General features: G+C 42.8%; 1 long non-coding RNA gene across 1 annotated transcript in view; it reads left to right on the forward strand.

Moving 5' to 3' along the window:
* Nucleotides 1-585: 585 nt before the first annotated feature.
* Nucleotides 586-7088, forward strand: part of LOC102386372 — a 20206-nt gene continuing 13703 nt past the window's right edge. Inside the window, exon 1 of the long non-coding RNA XR_324976.2 lies at nucleotides 586-621. This is a non-coding gene — a long non-coding RNA (uncharacterized LOC102386372). The remainder of the gene's footprint in view (nucleotides 622-7088) is intronic.

Genomic DNA, 7088 nt, shown 5'->3' on the forward strand with positions numbered 1-7088 from the left:
GAAGTGAACAAGCTGAAGCAAGCATATCCCTAAACAGACCTTGAGATTTTAGATACATTTTAAAAATTAGCTGAGGATGTCTTCAGTTTTACCAATTGTTACTATCCAATTTAATACCCATTGAAGTCCTTCTAGTGATTGAGTTGAATCAGGGCCCTGGTCTCCTAACAATTGTCACAGTACAATCATCAATACAGACTGTTGCCAAAGGGATCTTCACTCTTCCACAAGGTAAGACCTCTGCCTTCCTTAGCCACTTCTGATTCCTACATTGTGGCTAAATATAGACAGTCAAAAAGCCCGAGTCTAAATTGATTCAGTATTTACAGGTTAGTCTAAGCTGCATAGATTAAATTGAAACAGAAGTGAACAGACCTTTGATTCAGGAAATGTAGCCACATGTCTGCAGTGGCTCTGGCCAGAAGCCAGGGGGCACTAGAACACGGCTCTCTGGCACATAGCAAGCATGGAGTATGTGTTCACTTCTTTTTCCTGCTGCCCTCAAGGTCTCTGGGATTTGTAGTCCAAATCACAATAGCAGGACTCCACAGGGTTGCTTATCACTTCCTCTTCCTGCTTCTAGGTGCCTCTGAGATTTGTAGTCCACAGTTGCAGCCAGCAGTAAGTTTTAGTGGGGGAAGGGGTGTTTAACCCCCCCTCCCTGGCTCCAGACCCCAGCTGGGGTTTGCCTGTGGAGGCAGGCAGTCCCCCCCCAGACTGGGCTGCATCCCCAGCCAGGCTTGCTGCCCCCCCAGCCAGGCTTGCTGCCCCACCACCCCCCGCATTAGCCAGCCCTCACTGCTCCAGCTAGGGAGCAGAGGGGCAGGGCCAGTCCTGCTCTCTGGAATCGACAGCACAGCCCAGACCAGGGCTGCAAAACATGCTGGGATGCTGTGGGACTCTGATTTAATTTGAACCCAGAAAGGGTTTGGGGCAGAAGTTTCATAAACCTGATTGACCCAAATCAGTTAAGTCTGATAACTACATTCAACCAGGTTTATCTTAAACCAGTTTCAGCCATTTTGAAACTGGTTTATGTGCGCTGAGCTTCTGTTCTGTTACAGCTTCTGATCACTTTACCAGTTTATATGTAACTTTTGTCATTAGCCTGTATGTTCTGTTGTCTTAATAAGATTGGAACTTCCTTCAGAGTCTGCATAACTGTTCCAGCCAGAGACAACTAGTTCTTTGGTTGGGGGGTGGGGGGAAGGAAGGGGCTGAAAGGCTCCTGCATAGGTGGTAAGTGTTTTGTAGGAACAGGGTTTTTTTCACTTACATATCCTTTCCTCTGTTTATTGTCAGCCCTATCAGAAATCTTGACACAGGACTGAAATCAGCAGTCAGACACAATATGAGCAGTATATTTTCTCTTACACCTTCCCTCTTCCACCCCAAATAAGAGAGACACCTTGTTTTGGGCAAGGCAGGGTGAAATTTTTTTTTCCAGAGTTATGGCTTCATAGATCAGGGAGAGACTCATTTGCAGTTCACTCATATTCCTTTATCCGCTCAAGCAAAAGCTAGTTTTACCCCTTTCATAGCTGAATTGTTAGCAGCTTTTGGCTGATCAGCCAAAAATTGGAACTGTAGCTACTGTTGAAACTGGATTCCATGGATGGACCTACAATTTTGAAAGATAAAACCAACAGCCTGCAGGGCTGTAAAATAGAAGAGAGCACAGGAGTAGCTAAAAAAAAGCAAAATTACCAAAGGAAGGTTAGCTTGATTAGTGGAACATCAAGACTATTTAAAAGGAGAGGATCAAATGAAGAGCAGTTATAGGGTGTCAGATAAATTCTAATGATCCATGTAGTCAAATAAGTACTTCATGCACTGCCTGGATAGAAATGCTAGTGTGGTTGCTGGGCAGTTGGTTTTGAACTGCTTTAGACATGCACCTCAACTTTGGAAGGCTAATTTTTAGGGAAAAGGTGTGTGTTCTATGTGAGTAAATACAGGTACTGAGAAAAGCCAACGAGATATGGTCATGGTGGACATCCTCATAAGAAACTTAGTCCTAAAACTACTGGATTTATTATCCCCAGATCTTTCCTTGGCTCCTGTAGCCTTCACTCAACATCTTGGTTTCTGGGAGGGTTTAAAAGTACCACTGCTCATTCTTAGCCTCAGTTTACTGGGTCTTCTTCATTCTTGAATAGTAGCAGTACCAGTAACTGCCTCTGCACTAGCTCGTAGATTTCTCAAGCTCTGTAGGTTGAAATTTACATGATTCTTGTCAATGTCACTGCTTCCCACAGGCTTCTTAATATGTTGGAGACTTGACAATTTCACTTTGCTGCTTTTTAGCAAAGTCATAGACAGTAGCAAAGTTACTGAAGCTGTCTTTCTGCACTCAGGGAGAAAACACAGTTTACATTCAGAAGTTTAACTGTGAAACTATAAGGTTTAGAAACTTTTCTTCTATTAAAAAAGAACAAGGCCTTAACTTCTGTATAAAATTATGTCTCACTTTCCCCCCCTCGTCTACCTCTTCCAGAAAAGCTACCTGTTTATCTCAGGTAGTAGGGAGTAGAATGGATTTTTGGAACCATCAGCCAAATTGTACTTTTCTTCTTTAAGCAAATGACCCATGTCATGCTTCTTAGCACACATACAAATTAACTTCCAGGAAATCTCTTCACATTGTGTGCACATACAATACACCCTCCTGCCCTTGAAAACTGTATCTCTGTCTGAACACCCTTCCTTGAGACCATTTTATGGCATTCTGAAATTAAAACTCTAAAATGTAAAAGAGACATCACACATTTGGGGCCAGATTTGCAGTTGGTATAAATCTACATCTTAGCATGTTTCCTTAGGTAAGGATCTGGCCAACTGCAATTATTTGAATATTGTTCATGAATAATTTTAATAACTTTTGCCATCAATTGGTATATAAATTATTGATTGATAAGTTATGTCATTATTCAATCACTTTAGCAGGGGTAGTAACACTGTCTTAAAGGTTACATAAAATGAGACTATTATTTTCCTGGGCATTTTGACAGGTAAATAAACCTTTTGCTAGAACCTTATTAGACGTAGTTTGCGTACTCAAGCTTGTATGTGCTGCCGCCATAAATGCTGTTCCGCTTATGCATGTGAATACATACTGACAGTGAGCCAAATTCTGCATATATGGTTTTAGCTATGGATACCACTACATACCTGTTGGCAATGGATTTATGACCCAGATACCTTGTTCTGGGTGGACCCAAACCCTCAGACCAACCATGACTTCTCCATTCGATAATCGGTGGATTTCATTGCTACACAATGATAGTAGATAAGAATAATGCAGGCAAGGCAAATAATTCTATATTTACCACTCCTAGGACTGTCACAGAGGGAAGGTACATCTGAGCAGTATGCGAGCTTCACCCTGTGGTTCTTCCTTAATGTCAGATGTCAGCAGCCTGGAAGTTGAGGGAAGAGGTCCACTACCCCCTAGGGGGGGTTGGTGAGATGAGCTGGTGGTATGCCCTCTGTCCATGGTGGCCTCAGGTTCCCCTCTTGCTTCTCTGAAATCCCTTCTTTTGTATTCTTTCTCCCCTTTGATGACTCTTCATTCCTGGGGGTCATTAATTGATTTCCCTGTGGTCACCATACTGTCCATATTCTGTCCTGTTAGCATATTCCTTTGTTTCCCAAACCCATCACATGCACACATCTTAATTTGGTTATTTACCGGTCTCCTAATTTGGTCTGTCCACCAAAACCAGAAAGCCCAAGGGCTCTGCAGTTGGGCACTGTGACCTAATGCTACCTTATCTCATGTTATGAAACAGTGTGGTACATGTCTTCAACTTCCTGGCCTGTGTGTCTGCTGGCTTCAGACAGTGGGTCTTGAAGGAAACTGTATCAAAAACAGGCTTTTAGAAACTAATAAACCATTGCCATTCCCGTGGACCTTATTGTAAAGTATATCTACTTTACGTACAAGCCAATTTCTAAAAGCAAACCTCTGAATATCATTTTCTAGCCATTAATACCCATTGGGCTAAATTCTTTTCTCATGAACACGTGACCAACTTCTGCAGAATTCTCTAATTTTATACTGGCATGTCAACAAGCAGAATTTGTCATAGCAGCTGAACTATGAGGAAATAAAGTTCTTTATTTAGTTTTTTGTAGCTGTGCCAGAGGAGCTGGAGTAGATGTTCTTGTGGACCTGTTTGAATGAATGTTGCCAGTGAACATGGGAGTGAACTAGTGTTGGGATGTTTCATTGAGTGGTAAAGTCCTATTGCCTTTAGGTGAACTGTTAATGAATATTATTAAAGAGTGACTATACATGAGCAAGGAGGTTGCTCTGATGGGCTCTAACTCAGGGCTGTAAGTGTAATTAATCAAGTCTGCTGGAGCATGGCAACTAATGTGCTCCAGTAGTCTCCCGCATCTCGTGTATCAGTGTCCCTGCACTTCAAAATGGTGGCGGGGGTGCGTTATCTAAAGCTCGTTTGACCAGCTTTAGAAAAAGTGCCCCTGCCACCATTTTGAAGTGTGGGGACACCGATACATAATTAGCCTGGAAAAGCGCAGGCTTAGGGGCGATCTGATGGCCACCTATATGTTTATCAGGGGTGTTCACCAGGATCTGGGGGGACGATTGTTCACCAGAGCGCCCCAAGGGATGACAAGGTCGAGCGGTTATAAACTCCTGCAAGACCATTTCAGGATGGACATAAGGAAGAATTTCTTTACTATCTGAGCCCCCAAGGTCTGGAATAGCCTGCCATCAGAGGTGGTTCAAGCACCTACATTGAATGCCTTCAGGAGAAATTTGTATGCTTATCTTGCTGGGATCCTATGACCCCAGCTGACTTCCTGTCCCTTGGGCAGGGGGATGAACTCGATGATCTTCTGAGGTCCCTTCCAGCCCTAATGTCTATGAACTCTATGAAATCTATGAAATACATGAGACACTCCAGATACTTTAATTAGAGTGGGTCTTGAAGCACCCTCCCCCCTTTCTCCCCCCATTTCCAGATCACATGTATAAAAGCCTAAATAGCCCAGTTCTATGAGCAGGGCCATCCCTGGGGAGGGAGTGGGGGGAAAATCGGGGCAACCACCCTGGGCCCTGTGGAGCTGGATGGAGCAGTGCAGTGATTCTGCACTGCTACTGCTGGCTTCACGTTCAGCTGCTTGGCACCGCCCCACCCCCCACTGCTGCCGCCACCACTGCTGATGGTGGCAGCAGCTTCTTTGGGTCCGGGATGCATGGGATTGGAGTGGGGGCAGAGTCCTGCATGGGCTGATTTGCCCCAGGCCCTGCACCCTGCTCAGGTCGGCTCTGGCTATGAGAATGCATTATGTCTATAATATGGATGGTTTATCATTAAAGAGTCAAATGGCAAAAAACTCAGTTTATGGGAGAGTAGAACAAAATACCAGTCCTATTCTGGTTAATGTTATAAGTGTTAATAGACGATATAAGCCACATGATAGCCTCAGGTACTGCATACAAAAATACGCCTCTAATACATTTCCAGAATGTACTGTGCTCTACTTTATGATCAGTGACTAAAGATCCAGTTAATTCAGTTGCATTAGTGCTGACTCTGGAATGGTTATACAGTTAACAACATGATGACAAATAATAATTTAGAATTTCTGAAATGAAAAGATTCTGCCTCTCAGACTGAAGGAATCTTTCCATTAGCTCAGCTAGAAAAAAGTCCCAATACGCATGCAAGAAAATCTGTGGAAATGTTGCTTATTTGTTTAGTGATAGCTCTAATATTCATCTTGCTTTTTAACATAATTCACTTTGGCAGTTTCATATCCCTTTTTATGTTTCCTTTTCCTGAGGATTTGTATGGAAGTGGAAAGAAAATGGTTGCCCCTGAAATTTGTGCTGCAGGGAGGAAAGGGGGAGTTAGATGCTGTGTATGTTAAATGACTGGCAGTGGGTCTAATTAAGACCCTGATCCTGCTTTGAGCACTTCATGGCAAGGCCCCTTTGATTCATAATTGTCAATGCATGATTAGGGCCATATATGGTAGCAAAGGGCCTGGTCTGAAGTTTGTTGAAATTAACAGAAAGACTCTTTTTGACATTAATGACTTTTGCAGAAACTGCATGTTACACCCCCATGGTGCTAAACGATCACCAAAGCATAATCAACCTGGAGTTTAACATGGAATACATCTCACATAATTCAACTTAACTACAACCTAACTTTATTAACACATTAAATGTTCTAATAGTTTCTACATATACAGAGAGAGAAACATTTAGTTCAATAGTCTCACCAAATCCCAGATGTTACTCTACTTCACAGAAAAGATGGTCAAATCAGCTCCTAAAAGTAGAGGATGGTCATCTGTGGGTAAAGTCTGCTTTTAGTCCAGATGTTGTTGGACAGCGGCACACACTCAACTTCCTTGTTGCCCACCTTTTATGATTTTTCTTCTGATGACTTCATTTCTGGGTACCTTTGATTAGTTTCCCTGTGATCATCATACTGTTCTTTTTCTTATCCTGTCAGCATATTCCTTTGTTCTAAGAAATCATCAAATGCAAACTAGGCCTGTGCAAAGTGGCTAGTATTTGCTTTGGATTTGGATTTGGGGGACAGTGATTTGATTCGGTGATTCGAATCACTGTCCCAAATTGATTCAGCTGAATCTAATTCAGAGATCTGGCCACAGACGAATTGGCAGAATCTCTGAGTTGGCCCCATCCCCTGCCCGCTCTCCCATTCTCATCAATGGCTGCCCTGCCTGGCCCCAGCTCTTTGAAAAAAATGCCGGGCACTCACTAGCTGTTGCTGTTGAGCCCCAGCTCAAGTCTGGGATCGTGCCCGGTATGCAAAGGCCAATAAAGATACCAGGGGTGAAAGTACAAAGAAGGTTTATTGCTAGCAATAAAAGGTGCGAGCGGAATAATTTCACATAACAAGCACACTAGATTACTATTTCTAAGCATCTTTTATACAGAAGTTTTTGAACCTCCATAAGCATCCTTATTTGCTGATTGGTTATAAAGGAGTGACGCAAGGAGTTCTTTACTGAGCATGTCTCTATACCTGTGTTTTAGCCATGTATCTCATTTACATACATGTATGTTTCATTAGCAT

The sequence above is a fragment of the Alligator sinensis genome, unplaced genomic scaffold, assembly GCF_000455745.1.
Source record: "Alligator sinensis unplaced genomic scaffold, ASM45574v1 scaffold836_1, whole genome shotgun sequence".
Lineage (NCBI taxonomy): Eukaryota > Metazoa > Chordata > Crocodylia > Alligatoridae > Alligator > Alligator sinensis.